Source organism: Oryzias latipes, chromosome 22, assembly GCF_053564925.1.
Source record: "Oryzias latipes strain Hd-rR chromosome 22, Olatipes_Hd-rR_3.1".
Classification (NCBI taxonomy): domain Eukaryota; kingdom Metazoa; phylum Chordata; class Actinopteri; order Beloniformes; family Adrianichthyidae; genus Oryzias; species Oryzias latipes.
Genome location: NC_136258.1, coordinates 7988085 through 8004353, shown reverse-complemented (window position 1 = coordinate 8004353; position 16269 = coordinate 7988085). Strand labels below are relative to the sequence as shown.

The 16269-nt window shown below is 39.9% G+C and overlaps 1 long non-coding RNA gene across 1 annotated transcript; it reads right to left on the bottom strand.

Moving 5' to 3' along the window:
* Positions 1–3357: 3357 nt before the first annotated feature.
* Positions 3358–10021, bottom strand: LOC111946882 (uncharacterized). The gene is made up of 5 exons (XR_002872695.2): positions 8350–10021; positions 7621–7657; positions 7088–7172; positions 6020–6192; positions 3358–3678 (listed from the first exon to the last, which is right to left on the bottom strand). It is a non-coding gene; the product is annotated as an uncharacterized LOC111946882 (long non-coding RNA).
* Between the last annotated feature and the right edge of the window lie 6248 nt (positions 10022–16269).

Here is a 16269-nt window from a genome sequence, read left to right as displayed (position 1 = left end):
CAATCCCTGGATGCTAAACGTACCCCCCCCCCCCCTCTCTTTAATGGAGATCTGGAACCAAAAAAATGAATAAATAGCATAGAATGAATAGCACCCTCGTGCTATCTTAGATGACCCCACCCTTACATTGACATTCTCCCTACCATGACAAAGGTGGTTAAGGATAGAAAGATTTCATGTAATCCATGGACACCAGTGAAGATCACAAATCATTGAAGAAAAAAGGTTTTCCTACTTCCGTATTTAAAGATGTCAGTTCAGCCTAACACGAAGCTACAGAAAAGTCTCATCGTGATTCTTTTATGCATCAATGTTTGGAAGTTGAAGTCAGAATTTCCCGCCGTCCTTCATGTAGCTGCTGAATTCTAACAGGTCAGTGAAGGTAAGCCGCAAAAAACAGACTCCCATAGATTCCGGGTACCTGTCAGACCCACAGGAGGTCACAGAGCTTCACATAAAAGATTTAAAGGTAAAGATTTTGGGTTAAAATGTTTACGGGCCAAAATCTAAATGTGATCTTGGTCCTTGGGCCAAATGCAATATGCTTTTGGCATGTCATGAAATAAAAGCAGAAAATAAAGAATACGGTTTAATGTTGGGTTTTTTTCTGCATTTATCAGAGTAACACACAGAATGCAACATTTCTCTTTGCAACCTTTAAATATAACAGCAAGGCCTCTCTGGCCATGTTTAACTGAAAAACAACAGCAAACTCTAAAACTAACAAACTTTTTTCCAATGAAAACAGCAAACTGATGCCGAATGAGAGCCGTGGAGCTGCTCTTTACCAGAACTTGAATAATATTTTTCTTAATACCAGTCCATTGTTATTTTTGACCGTAGGGTTTCAGGTTGATTAAGACTCAGTGGACTTACACGAGACGTAAAAGTTGGTCCATAAAGCTGAGGACACGTATTTGAGAGAAGGAATAAAGATGGTCACGATTCTGAACCTCTTAATGCAAGTTTTACATTTGTTTGCAACAGTGATTGAACCAATCTTGACCGCTGTAAAAATGGGTAAATGATGTGAAATATTGCAAATTTTATCATCATTTTTTGTAATTCTACTGAAGCTTTTGAATTATTTCAAATAACGGAAATATTCCAAAATTCTAAGAAAAGCTTAAATAAAGATTTTCTTTCCATATCGAACTCCAAGTTGATTCTTCTTGTTGGGTTCTGAAAACATGTGTTTTCTTTTCCTCAAAAAGTATTAATTATCAAAAAAAAACTCCCTCTCCTGTTATGTCAGGAAGTGAATTAACACCAAAATAATCACATTTATTGCAATAATAAACAGCAAAAATAATAAATTGATCATTCAGCAAATCTCCAAAGATTCAAAATTATTTGAAGAGCCACAGTTCTCTCCAGGACCTTTTTTCTTAATAAGAATTCATTTGAAACTCTTTAAGTTTTCCTTTCTGGAGCAAAGTAGTTTTTTTGCAAGGAGGAAAATGCAGATTTAAGAGTTGTTTGCAGCATGCCGGAGAGCCTTTGAGCCGCTCTGAAGTTTGGGTTTGTGCCGTCAGCGGCTCCTGAATCCCTCTCCTCCTGAACTTCCACACAGCTTGATTGCAAGCAGGTACTTTCCGTCTGTGTCAGACTCCCAGGGTCACAACGGGGTGAGGGCAGCTGAGAGTCGGGGGGTGTCGCCAGCACAAGGGAGCCCTGTTAGTGTGCAGACTCGACACACTAACACCCATTCAGCCAGGATCTCACGGGTAACAAACTGCTATTTATTATGACGTTTATTTATCCAGTTCAATCCGTTTCAAACGTCTGACTACAAGGCTGTCTTGTAAAAGCCAAACTGGATGATAATGCTGCAACTTTGAGACCCGACACGAGTCGCTGACACTTGTGGGGTCAAAGCTGTGCGTTCTGTTTGGAAGAAGGAGCCATGTTCAGCCACAGGCCACACGCACTAAGTTAAATTTATCCTGCATGTCTCCCGCTAGTTTTTCTTTCGTCCCTTAGGCTCTTTTTGAAAGTACCTGTAAATGCTGCCTATGTTGGCGAGGAAACAGATCTCTTTCTGTACAGAAAGGACAGAAAATGCCTTCAGTCAACCGTGCTTTGGTTTGGTCTGCTGATTCAAAGGTCTGAAACTCCTTTGCATCTTGTTGTAGTTGAGGACTCACCAATTCTACATCTGTATTTATCCACGTCTTCTGATCATATTTTAAAAGAACTTCATACAAATCACTTTTTGTAAGCCAAAGTCAAGCATCAAGCCTTAACGTCTTAAAGTTAATTGAACAAATTTGTTTTTGTCCATTTCATTTTGGGACATTTTGTCTGATTTAATTAGTAACAGTACAGTTGGAGGTAGAGCGTTTAGCCACCAAGCCCCTGTTTTATGGAATAAGCTCCCAGCTCATGGAAGAGAGGCCGACTCAGATTCTACATTCAAAGTTAGACTGAAAACATTCCTCTTTGGACAGACTTATTGTCAGACTAGCTAGTAATCAGATTATTTAACTTAATGTTAATGTGTTTCAATTAAACTTAATACCAACAATAAAGTTGTTAGTAGGCTGCTAGAAGTTGAAGATGGGGTAACTATGGTGCACTGGGGTTCTGTCCTCCTTTCTCATCTACTTCTCCCCTCCTTCTCTTCTCTATTCTTGATTATTATTTATCATTTAGTTCCGTCTGTTTGGTGCAGTGCGATTCATGTCCTGTCCCTCTTTCCCTCTACCCTCCTGGGGAGTGGGAGTGCTTCCAGATTCCAGTTGGCTTATCTGTGCTCCTGTACCTGACCGTGTACCTCCTCTCTGGCTGGGTAAAAATAACAGCAATTAACATTTATTTCACATAAAATGATGTCTTATCTACAGCAACCTGATGTTTCACAGTCTAGGATATGTTGTTGTATTTATAAGATTATGACGTTAAATTTATACAATGTTCTGTAAAGTTGTTTACATTTTTACCGTATTTTCTACATTTTTACTCTGGCAACCACTGCTGCCAATTTATTTTCGTAAAAATAACAACATTTTTCTTTTTTTTTCATGTTGTTCTTAGAAATGCAATCACAGCAACATACTCTTGTGTTTAATTACTGTTTTGAAACCAAGATACTTTTTACAAATAGAGAATATAAAATGTAATTTAGAAATTTGAACTTAGGTGTTTCCTAATCTTACTGATGAATTCAAAGCATTGCTCAACAATCCTGATAAAAAATATTTGCACGTTTTAGTTTTTTGTTGAGGTCTATAACATTTGCTCATTTGCTTTGCTAAGACCTAAAAAGAAACAAAATGTACTGAAAATGTAACCCAGTTTCAAAATATCTGCTGTGTAGCAAAATTCAAACCGAAGAATCACTTCAATACAAAGACGTCTTTACATTCATTTATTTTACTCAACCTTTCGCCTCTAAACACAGCAAATGTTTATCATTTGTAGATAATAAGACATTTTTAAAAAACATTGCACATAAAACAGAAAACTATGTAATCACTTGTTTGCAAGAGATTAACAAAGAGCAAAGAAACCTTAAAACTATGCTTGCAATGTTGCTAACAGTGTTTACATGCCTCTCCACTCAAAATCTGACCGTTCCTGAATCAAGGTTAAGACTCTTGGGTTCAAGATGAGATGAGATTTGCCCTTCTTGTCCACTCTGGTCTGTCTCTCTCTTGGTTGATGGAGAAAAAGCATCTTCAGAAAGAGAGAAAATAAAGGGTCAGAGTTAGGGTTGTGCCGATGGACGATATCATCGTCCATCGTGATGGGTGACTGACATCCCGATGGAGAGACCACCATCGTGATGCCACGCCCCCGCCACGTTGCGCGTCGACATCATAAGCCGCGGTTACATGTACAAAATATCTTGATGGGATCAATGGTCGGATTAGAATCCAACCGTGTACATGGGCCCAGAAAAATGTTTTCAGAATATAAAAACGTTCACTAAGGTCACAATTTCGGTCGGAATAAATCATTCGCACATGCGCAGTTTGAAAACCGGAAGAGGATACAACTTCCGCCGAGCGGCTTTTTTTCCAAACTTTATTGAAGGTAACAATTCAATACAAAACGATAACAGCGGCGAGCAGCTATATATATTGACATGTCAGCTCGGTAAAATACGAGATGATCTTCTAAACCTGCTTTTAATAATGTTACGGTTATTATGAAACACCTGTTCGCTCATCATTTGAATTTTAATCCGTGTGGTCAGTGCTTTTTCTGAACGGAGCCAGGATTAGCAGTATGCTAACACGGGCTAACAACATTAGCTTTGGGTGGTGCTGCTTGCTGGCTGCACGTAAACATGTAAGAATAACATCAGCCTTTATTTAGTCGGGACACGACTGGAAACACAAATCCACGTGATTGATTGAATGTTTTCTAAGGACTGAGCGACATTTCTGCTTTGAAGCTCAAACCGCTGTGTGTCTGCTGACGATCCGAGCTGTGCTCAGACACACGTTTAGACCCGGTTCTGAGTTTGATAGCTTGTACCCCTAGAGCTGCGGGACGGATCGCAGTCTTAAATCTCCCACACATACCGCTCATGTACCCCCCCCCCCTTTCCATCAAACATAAAGCTGTAAATCCGCCCTCCGCCGGTCCACTTCGCTAGTTAAGTGCGGGAGCGGACTACTTCTTTTCTATTTTGTTTGTTACTTTTTTTGTTAAAGTCACTTCCCTCAGTTTATACTGGATCATCGCGGATTAACCATTAGTTGGGAAATAAAATGAAAAAAGCAAAATAACGAATAGCAGTTATATAAGAACAAAAAATGTAAAAATACCCCCCCGACGATGTCATCGTCCATCCCGATGGTTGACAGCAAACATCGTCAACGGCCAAATTAGGGGACATCGCCCAACCCTAGTCAGAGTTAGAAAGTAATGTGCAAGTCATTACTAATACACACTCGATGAAAGGGCTCACTTTAAATAAATATTAAGTTTGCGGGTGAACAGTTCCAGTATTCTAGAGGAGGGGTGCTCATTACGTCAATCGTGTTATCCAATTAACCGTGGGACATCAAAACGAAATACTCAAAAAAATACAAATATTACATTTTAAAACATTGCCGTCAGGGAATAATCCTCCTCACCATGATGTCACTTGATTGACGTGAACAATGGCCAGTCAAACATCCTCTGATACATGTCACTGCACATGCGTGTTCAACTACACTGAGTGCCAGATGTGTGATTGACTAGCAAATTGTGGCTGACATGAGAGAGAGCCTCTATTGGCCCAGCTGTGTGACAGGTCCTGTAAGAGGCTCAGTACGAACCGCAGGAGTGTTTATTTATCCTTAATTAGAAGCGAGACAGAGATGCCCCGTTTGATCAAGCCGTCCTGTCATGGCGACTGCTGGGAAGTCCGCAGTTCCCGCCCAAGGGATCCGAGGCCGCTTAGGCAGCAGCGTCGTCCAGAAGCATGTGCTTCTCAAGCCCTACCCAAGGACCGGGGCCCTGGCTGGGCTGCACGGCAAGCACTCTGTCGCCACCAATTCTCACCACCAGCCCCCCCATCCATTACAGAGCCTGAGTAAGTGACAGTGACCCCCCCACTGCCTTCCCATACAGGCTAGCTCCTGGGGGACGCCTGGTTGATCCTACCAATAGCATATGCTTGTCTCAAAGTTTAAAAGTAAAAAAGTGAGCGCGAGATGTGGAGTTTTTCTTCCTCGTCTTCAGAGAGGTGTGAAGGTTCAGTGTCAGACTCCTAACCGTAGATGAAGCCGTTATTTCGTCTCGACAGGCCTGAGGTCAGTCACTCAAAAAAGGACAAAAAACTAGAACAGAACGCACACAGAAGCCGAGCGGATCACGATACGAATCAACAAGTTGTAAAATGCTGGAAACTTTTTATCATGTTATCTTCTAAGCACAGAAATGATCATTTCAAATTATATATATAGATCTTTTGGAGCTTGTAGCGTGAAACATAGCTTGCATGCTGACAAATTGTGAGCACCCCTGTTCTAGAGCCATCAAAATCTGTAAGATTAGAACTTGAAGTTAAAAGACAAACCTCTGTAAAAACTCCAAAGTTGATGCCAGCTCCGGTGGATGGATAGTGGATGTTGAAGCTCTAGTAGTTTGCGAGGATCATGCATAGCAGAGAAATGTGGGAAGCATTGCTGGCCTGCACAAGGTTTCGATCCAGACTTAGCATGAACTTTCTTGTAGAAAGGCACGAATGCCCTAAAAATGAGAGAGTAGAAAAACAGGTTAGGTTTATGTAATTTTAAAAACCCAAGGCTTGATTTAATGCACCTGTGGCCAGACCAAGTGATCCGGACACCTGATTCTGGGTGGGTTAGCAAATACTTTTGTTTAGACTCTCTCTCGCTAGCTTACAGCTCCTCAAAACCCCAAGCTAACATTAACATAGCAAAAAAAAAAGTGGAAACAATATTGGAGCAATCCATTTGTACAGTTTTGAGCCAGATGCAATTTTATCAGAGCAGGGAGACTTTAGCTCGCCCATCGCAGTTGCTGTGTCACAAACACAAACGTTTTTAAACTGCACCACAAAGCAGCAAGAACATGATTTTCCAATGCAGTGGGTCTTCCAAGACCCCCCCCTTTTTGGGTGTTTTTAACAGGTTCTTGTAGCCTTTTTCTCATGATGAAGAATATATATAAAATAGTTTAAGATTAAAATTGGGCTTCTGAGTATTTATTTATTCAAATTGTGTTGGATGAGGAGCAGATAACAACCCAGTTTTTGAAAAAGCGATGAGTGGGTGAAAGTCTTCCATTCAAATTCTGAATTATCCACTTGCAGACAAAAAAGATCCATGTTGGTCTTCATTTTTCTCCTCTCAGCTGTCATTTGGATCAAAACTGTACGGGTGCATTGCTCCAATGTTGTTCACCAGTTTTTGCTAAACTAATATTAGTTTTGGCTTATAGTTTAAACAAAGGGTTGAGGAGAAATTAGTGAAAGGCTAAATTTCGTGCAAACAGTATCATTGAGTCACAGATCTGTTTTACCATCATCAATTATTTGCACCTGCCAGTATAAAAAAATAAAATGGATTACTTACTGCATACTAAAACAACTAAGAGTCAAATTCACGTCCTCTGTATTTACCGGTACTTCTTCTGGAAGGCACACGTCATCCACATGGCAAAACATTGCATCTTCCTTTTCATCCAAGTCGGGCAGCAGCAGATCACTGCATAGGTGACATCAGAAGGCTTAGTACTGTTTTATTGAACACTACATACATATTTTCCTATGTGAATATTCTATTTTTCCTGCACATATAAGTAGTAAATACATCACATTAAATGTGTTTTTAAAACCACTCACTGGACATGATACAAAGCAACCCTCCCTTACCAGGTCTTTAAAATTACAAGCTCTTAAATTGACACACAGGTCAAAAACACATTTTAAATCTATGCCAACACAAGAAGCATTAGTTTTAGTGTGGAAAAACTGTAAACCTGATAACAATGGGCCCTAAAGGCAGCATAAGTAGTAAATGTTCGCTTGCAGTTTGGGCCATGACACTTAAAAAAAACACTATTAGGTTAATTTCTGTGAACATTACAATACAATGCAAATCCCTGTAATGTTACTAATGTTCAACTGCAAAACTGACATGTAATCATATTTACCAACTATAGTCCTTCAGGAAAGGCCCAATAGCTGCACCTGAAAAACAGAAACAAGAGAGAAAAAAATTAATTAAAAACTATGCAGAAATGTACAAAGACATTGACATATTGTCAGAACATTCCCCTGTGCAAACTTCCTGAATTTTCTATAAATTCTTGGTGTGTCCTGGCTAACAACCCCTTAAAACTAAAAGCTTTAAGACGTAAAAAAATAAAACAAGTAAAAACATCTTAATTTAGTCAGTCAAATAAAAATATGTAGATTTTAGACTTTTCCATAAAATCTCAGTGATTTGACAACACACTCAGAGCCCAATATAAAATATAACTTTTCTCAGCACTAATAACATGCATATGAATGAACTTCACCTTTATCACAAAACAACAACAACTCATAAATACTACAGAATATCATTACATTTTTTCCCACAGCTAAAAAGAATAACGTGTCATAAATCCCACATATCTGTGGAGTTTTCTATGAAGCTTCTGTCTGTGAGGATGAAACAAACATTAGCGCCACATTACAGCATGGCTGCATGTTAAGCTAACACATCGACGGTCTGCAGCAGAAATGCACGTAAACGATGACAAACCTGTTAGCATGGTATCTATTAGCGAAAGTAGCGTCAGTCCACAACATTAAAAATACAAACACATGAGATTAATCTCGGCAAAATATCAAAATATTAGCGTTTAACAGAGTTTGGAAGGAATAGAAAAGCTTACCGCACGCAGGTCTCTTCTGTTGTGGCTGTCAGTCACGTATGGAAAGTTCCAGCAGGAGGAGGGCAGACTGTGCGCTCTTGTTGGTCCAATCAGCAAACAGAAGCAGACTAAGCTGCACAGCGATAGGGGGAGGTGAGGCGCCTAAAATTTGAAATTAAAGACTAACCCAGTTTTCTGGAGGGAATGTTGCATTGTAATTCCTGTGTTAAGGTAACGACTAATCGATCCCATGTGTAAAAAACAAAAAAAATATTGTATTAAAATAAGCAAAAGTGAAAAATTAATATTTGACTAAAATAAAAAAAACTGTTTTAGAAAATTACAATTGTTTTTGTATGTTTGATTGTTTGTTTTTACTCTCTTCATTCATTTCTACATTTAATGAAAAATGCCAAATGTTATTTAGAGCACAGATAAAGAAACTATTAATAATTGCCATTTGTAAAAAAAAAAAAAAAAAAAAAAAAAAAAAAAAACCTTTTTGGACTTAAATAAGCAAAAATGACAAATTAATGTTTCACTACATTAAAGAAACAGTTCTTTTCAACATAGAATTTTTGTTTGCTTGTTTGTTTTTGTCCTTTTTATTAATTTCCAATTTTATATAAAAATGCAAAATCATGTTATTCAGACAGGACGTGTTTATTTTAGGTAAACATGTTTAATGAGAACTAGTTAACATCCACATCTTTATGACTAAAGATTAACTCGAATTTTGCACTTTTTTGGCCAATTCTGATCCACCCACCCATCCATCCATCAATCTTCTTCTGCTCAACCAGGGACCGGGTTGCAGAGGCAGCTGTCTAAGCAAAGATGCTCAGACTTCCCTCTCCCCAGCCACTTCCTCCAGCTCGTAGAGGGGGACCACATGGCATCCCATTCCAATTGAGAGACATAGTCTCTCCAGATTGTTCTGGGTCTTCCCTGGGGCCTCTGCCCATGCCTGGAAAACCTCCATAGGAAGATGTCTAGAAGGTATCCAGACCAGATGCCTGAGCCACCTCAACTGGCTCCTCTTGATGTGGAGGAGCAGCGACTCTACTCCGAGATCTCTGGGTGACGAACCTTCTCCCCCCATCTCTAAGGAAGCGCCCGGCCACCCTGCCGAGGAAGCTCATTTCAGCTGCTTGTATTCAGGACCTTGTTCTTTCGGTCGTGTCCCAGAGCTCATGGATCATGTAGATGAGTGTAGGAATGAAGATTGACTGTTAAATTAAGAGCTTTGCTTTTTGGCTTAGCTCAGTCTTCACAACAACAGATCAGTATACTGCCTGCCTAACGGCGGATGCCACTCCAGTCTGCCTTTCGATCTCCCGCTCCAATCCTCCCTTACTCGTGAACAAGACCTCAAGATATTTAAACTACTCCACCTGGGGCAGGAGTACTCCACCCATCCAGAGAGGACAAACTTTCGCCGATCAAGAACCATGGCCCCAGATTTAGCTGTAAAGTGGTCTTAGGCTTACCACCACTATGTCTGAGAACCTCATCCCAGCTGCTTCACACTCTGCTGCAAACCACTCCAATGCATCTTGAAGGTCCTGTCTTGATGAACCCAACAGGACAACATCATCTGCAAAGAGCAGAGAAGAAATCCTGTGGTCCCTGAACTAGATCGCCTTCTAGCCCTGGCTACGCCTGGAAATTCTGTCCATAAAGACTATGAACAGAACCGGTGATGAAGGGCAGCCCTTTCTCACCAATAAAGATCTTTTTGCCCTTTATCTGACCTGTTCCACCGGTTCCATTTTTCCAAGTGCAGAGTTATAGGTAAATTTTTAGTCTATAAAGACAATGAAAAAAATAAATAAATTAACAACTAATTACTAATATACTTATAAAAGTGTGGTCTCACGAAAACAAAAAATACATCAGCAATGAAAAACATTTACACACAGCAATGTGTTTTCTTAACAAAGGACAAATGCATTTTTCACATATTTATGCTGTTGGTGGCAGGAGATTATATTGTTTTTTAAATGACAAATCAACTGTGTTTATTTTATTGTGACCCGTATATTTTACAAGGAAATATCTACATATTTAACATGTTTTGATTGTAAAAATAACAAGGATATCTACTTATTTTAAATACTACATATGCATGTAAAAAATACACCATTTTGTTTTTTTCTCAATTACAGTAAAATTGTGTTGGTATTTTACAAAAATGTACTGTAAATTTTACGGACTTTTTTTACAATGCAGTTTAGTTTAGTCTGTTTAGTTAGTTCATTTTTAGTTCATTAAGTATTTTCCTATTGAATTCTATGTATTCATGATCCTTTTGATTTTATGTTTGACTTTTTCAATTACCGAAACGAAGCCCATCGAGACGACTGTTGTTGGGAATTTGGGCTAAACAAATAAAATTCAATTGAATTGAATTGATTGAATTGATTGGACAGACACTGAATGTTAATCATTTTGCTTTCATGCCCAGTAAAAAGGTTCTTTTTTGGAGATCGCTTTGAGGACCCCAGGTTCAGGTTCAGATCAGACCAGGTCATTAATGTCATCATTAAGACCTTTTTTCATTGTCAAGGCCCAGAAATATAAACACCTCTCGCTAAGTCGCCCATTCACACGCAAGTTGGATTCAATGTTCTTAACTCTAAGAAGACTGAACTTTGAAAAACTACATTGTGTGCAGACTTCAAGAACAGAAAAGTTATATTTTTATTCCCATCATGCTGAACCCAGGCCTTCATGAATTTATTTAATGCTGAAAATCAATAGTTTGACTTGAATCGTGATGCTGAAGTCCAACTAAACTCAGAAATCAAATTTATGACATAATTTGCTGACATTTTTTTTTGTGTTGGTCTCTGCTATCAATGTTAAAATGACTCAGTCAGACTTTTCTGTCCACGGGAGGAACAGGGACAGACAGACGGTTCAAATGCCATCACATAATGAGACAGGAAGACTGGCAGTCCTTACACATCTTACTGCACAGCCCAAATCTCTGTCCGGTCTAGCACACATTCTGGCTCCTTTAGCTGCTGCCTGTCGATATGTTTTACAGTTAGGCTTGTGAATTGCAAACACAGGCACTGAAGAATTTAAATCTTCATTTGTAATCCATACTGTAAGCAGTTTTTAATGCCCACAGGAAATAATTACCTAAATCTGCATGAATTACTGCAGGAATAAGCACTATGCACTCTATATCCTGCATATAATTGGCTGGGTCGATATTGACCACCACAGACTCAGAATTCCAAAGACATTAAAAGCTGATCCTGGTACCGATCCGATTTTCTGATGAGACTAGAAAAAGTAAATTCCAATCCATTCGTGCGTGGCTTTTGCATTCACCTCACACAGGTGAATTCCCTCACACGATCAAAGGAGTAAGGTACCTACCAGATGTTACAACAAAACCTTTCACTCATTGGTGATTCTTATCGTTTGCCTCTCAGCTTATCCCCCTCCTCCTGGTCATGGGGAGGTCCCCCTCTCGCTGTCACTGCAGCGCTGGTTTGTTGGTTCCCAGCCAGCTGCTGAGTGAATGAGCCTACCTCACTCTATGTTTGGCCCATTGTTTCCTCCCAGGACCTCGGTTTGGAGAGCTTTTTGTTGGCAGCTCTTGGCGCCCGCTCAAAGACATCTCTCCTGGACTCTTACCCACCATCTGTTTGCCCCACGTTTGAGCAGACCATCATCCCAGACCCGCAGCTGTGAGAGAAAGCAACCCAGCTACCTCTTTAGGACTGGATTTACCAGAGATTTGAAACATCAATTGAGCCTGATAGAGTGTAAACTGACTCCAAGAGCGGTTGAATCTTTGCACATTTTTTTACCTAGTGGTCGGACGTGAGCCATCCCATTGTCAAGACTCCGAGCCAAAACCTCCCCTTATGCTAAGTGCCCACCATGGGGGTTGAGGGTGAAGTGAGCACCGAGCTTTGGGTAGAGGTGATCGTGCTTACACAGCACAATACTAAATCTACTTGCTAATCCCATATGTGTGAAATCGAGTCAAAGCAGGAGAAACAAGCATGCAAAACCTCTGACTCCTCGGTTAGGCTCTTTATCAAGCAAAACTTGTTTTTTTTATCGTGCACATAAATAGTCCTAATTTAATTACATCTGAGGCAATAAATCTTTATGCTTCTTTTGCTATTTTTGAATTTATACATTTGACTTGATACAGTGCTGTAAGATACATACTCTTTATGGAAATTGTGTTTTGGGTTTTTTTAATGTGTTCTTGTAGCATTTTTCTCATGATGGAGGATATGTATATGTATGCATATGTTTTCGGAGTATTTCTTTATTCAAATCGCATGCGATCAGGAGTAGACGAAAAAAGCTCGGACTAATGACGCAGCTACTGCGCAGCTACTGCGTCATTAGTCCACGTTCACTTTCTCCACTCAAATTCTAAATTCTCCACTCCAGACAAATAGATCCATGGGGCGGCTGTAGGGCAGTGGCAAGGCAGTCTACCTCTGCTTGGAAGATTGCAGGTTTGATTCCCGCCAAGGTGTCCTTGAGCGAGACACTGAGCCCCACCTTGCCTCTGGTGGAAGGTTGGCGCCAGTGTTCGGCAGCAGAGCCGCCACAACTGTGTGAATGTGTGTGTGATTGGGTGAATGGGACTGCAAAACGCTTTGGGCCTTCGAGGAAGGTTGAAAACGCCATGCAAGTACACGCCATTTACCATGTACGTCTTTATTTCCTTGTCTAAACTGGCATCTGACTCAAAACTGTACAGTTTGATAGGCTTGATATGGCTGCCGTTTTTTTTTTTGCTATGCTAACGTTAGCTTGGGCTTGTGGGGAGCTTGTCGTTAGCAGGAGAGAATGTAAACAAAGGCATGCTGGGAAATTACCTAGGCTAACTTCCTCGCCAACAGTGCAGCCCAAAACAAATCCCTGCTCTGAAGAAAATGTTTCTTGAAAACGATACAGGCTTTTTGATCTCAGTAAAAACTGTATAATCATAATTAAAAGACCACTGGGAACGATTTGACAATAGAAAAAGTGGGACTTTAGGGATTGTTTCCATCAGCTCTTGTTAAGTTATTACTCTGTGGACCTGTCATTTTAGCACTACTCAACACATGTTGTAAAGGCAGTTAAGTGGTTTGTTTTTTAACTGTGCATTTTAAATTAACTAATTTTTAAAAAGAGCTATCTCAATGTTTTCTTTTTATTTTTCTGAGCATAATTAATCTGGAAAAGGATGCGAACGTTTTCAGACTTTGTCACAGCATTTAAAGAAAAGTATCCTTCTGTCAATTTCAGCTGATTCTAAGGAACATGAGGACATTAATCAGATTTCTCTTCTCTCTATGTAACTAGTTTTCTTTGTAAGTAGTTTTCTTTGAAACAAGCGATTCAATTACCCCAGACCTGTCATTGCTACAGAACGACAGAGACCCAGATGCTGGAACCCTTAATGAGACACAGAGTTCAGATAACTTGGCGAGAAGAAAGGGGATTTAATGAGATGGCAAGACAGGTAGGGCACAGTTCCTGGAGGTCCAGAGATGGAGAGACTGCGGCCCGTGGCGTCACTGGTGGATATACTCGTAGAGTCCGGAGTCGGCAGCGTGGGTCCGTCTGGTGAGGATGGTAGCTCGGCAGAGGCTCATGGTGAGGTCGGAGGGAACAGACCAGATGAGGTTTCCAGAGTACAGCAGGTTCGGGCTGAGGTTTCCTGGAGACAGGTAAAACAACGTTCATTAACTTGCTGGCTTGAGACAAGGAGGCAAAACGTGAACTTGACGTGAGGACCAATATGCACCAGCAGGGGCAACGTACTGGCAAAGAATGATGATCCTGGAGCTCCTTATGAAGGCACGTGAGGCGATGAGGTAAGTGGTCGCAGCTGGGATGAATCAGGAAACCAAGCGGAGAGGAGAGGGGGAGGAGTCTGACAGAGGCACCATGACAAGACCTTTTGAGTTAGCAGAAACCGATGTGCTCCTCTTAATGACCAGTTCAATCATTTGTTAAACTACCTTTTTTTGATTTAAATACATACTCCTTTACAGTATTTTTCAACCTTTTTTGAGGTGAGGTACACCAGTAAGTGAGGACGTTAACCACGTCTGATGCTCTAACCTACTAGAGTGATTGGTGGAGAGAGTTTAAGGAGCAAGATTTTTCAAAAACAGCTATTGGCGGTAATGTCATTCTTATTAAAAAAGGCTCAAATAGAATCAAATAAACACAAAGAAAAAGTATTTTATGATATTTCATATCATAACTACTTAGCTTTTTATCAGGGCCTGTTTGGATGAACACAGAGCTGATATTCTAGAATGTTTTTAGATCAGTGAAAATGAAGAATTTCCCATGGAACACTAGTGTGCCCATGGCACACCGGTTGAAAAACACTGCTCTATTATAATTTCCTTTACCTTAAAAACACATTCTTTTAATCAAAATTTAAAATAAATCCAAAACACTCACCTGTTTGTTTGGCTCACTCTAAATGTAAACAAAGCAATAGGATGGATTTTTTTTAAAAATTGGATGAAACTGTTGTATAAACAAGTGCTTTGCAAAGATATTTTAACTAGGGGTGTCAATGTAGCGCATTAATCCCACAAATTTTCACTTCATTTTTTTCTTTCATATTTGCATTATTTCTCATTTTTAAATTATAGTTCTCTCAAATATAAAACAAAGGTTTAGCTGTTTTATTTTAACGCCTGTTACATTGCTCTCGGTGTCCCTGTACACCTGTTGCTAAAGTCATCAGTTTGCGACTCTGTGGTTCTTATTAGAACAAACCCAAAACAATGCCATAAAGCCCCAATACCACTTCTATTTTCTATTTTATGAGGGTTAAAGCCTGAGGAGCTGTTCGTTACCACAAATTAATGAGGTACATGCAGGGTTGATCGGACGGTAAACTGAGGAATAAGGTATGTCAACATCCACTATCTTACCAAAAGTATTGGCTCACCTGCCTTGACTCACATGTGAACTGAAGTGCCATCCCATCCCTAACCCCTAGAGATCAATATGATGTGGATCCACCTTCTGCAGCTCTTACAGCTTCAACTATTCTTGGAAGGCTGTCCACAAGGTTGAGGAGTGTGTTTCTAGGAATTTCCGACCATTTTTCCAAAAGGTCATTGATGAGGTCACACACTGATGTTGGTGGAGAAGGCCTGGCTCTCAGTCTCTGCTCTAATTCATCCCAAAGGTGTTCTATGGGGTTCAGGTCAGGACTCTGTGCAGGTCAGTCCAGTTCATCCACACCAGACTCTGACATTCATGTCTTTAAGGACCTTGCTTTGGTCACTGGTGCACAGTCATGTTGGAAGAGGAAGGGGCCCTCTCCAAACTGTTGTGAATTGTCCAAAATGTTTTGGTATCCTGAAGCATTCAGAGTTTCTTTCACTGGAACTAAGAGGCCAAGTCCTGAAAAAAAAGCCCTCCTCCACCAAATTGCACATTCAGCACAACACAGTCCCAAATTTTTACTGATCTCCTGGCAACCTCCTAACCCAGACTCATCCATCAGATTGACAGATGGAAAAGAGTGATTGACAGGCAAAGCATGACAAACAGTCTACATGCCTTACTGCTTGATTTGATACACCTGTGGCTAGGCCAAGGGATTAGGGCACCTGATTCTGATCATTTGGACGGATTAGCCAATACTTTTTGTAGTATAGTGTATATATAATAAAATGTTTGTGGTCATTATTTTTTTGATTACTTAGAAAAGTTTTTCTACTGTTTTCATGTGTGAAATTAAAGATGTGTTCTGGACCTGACATGTCTTTATTTTATCCCTAATTGTTTGAGTTTGAAAGAAATCCCACTTGTTGGTGTAAAAGTAAAGATTGGAAGTCCGTTATTATAGGAAAACTTCAAAAAGTAACGTTTTTATTGTATTTATCTTTAACTGTGCCAAAATGTCACAAATCTAAATGAAAATACTTC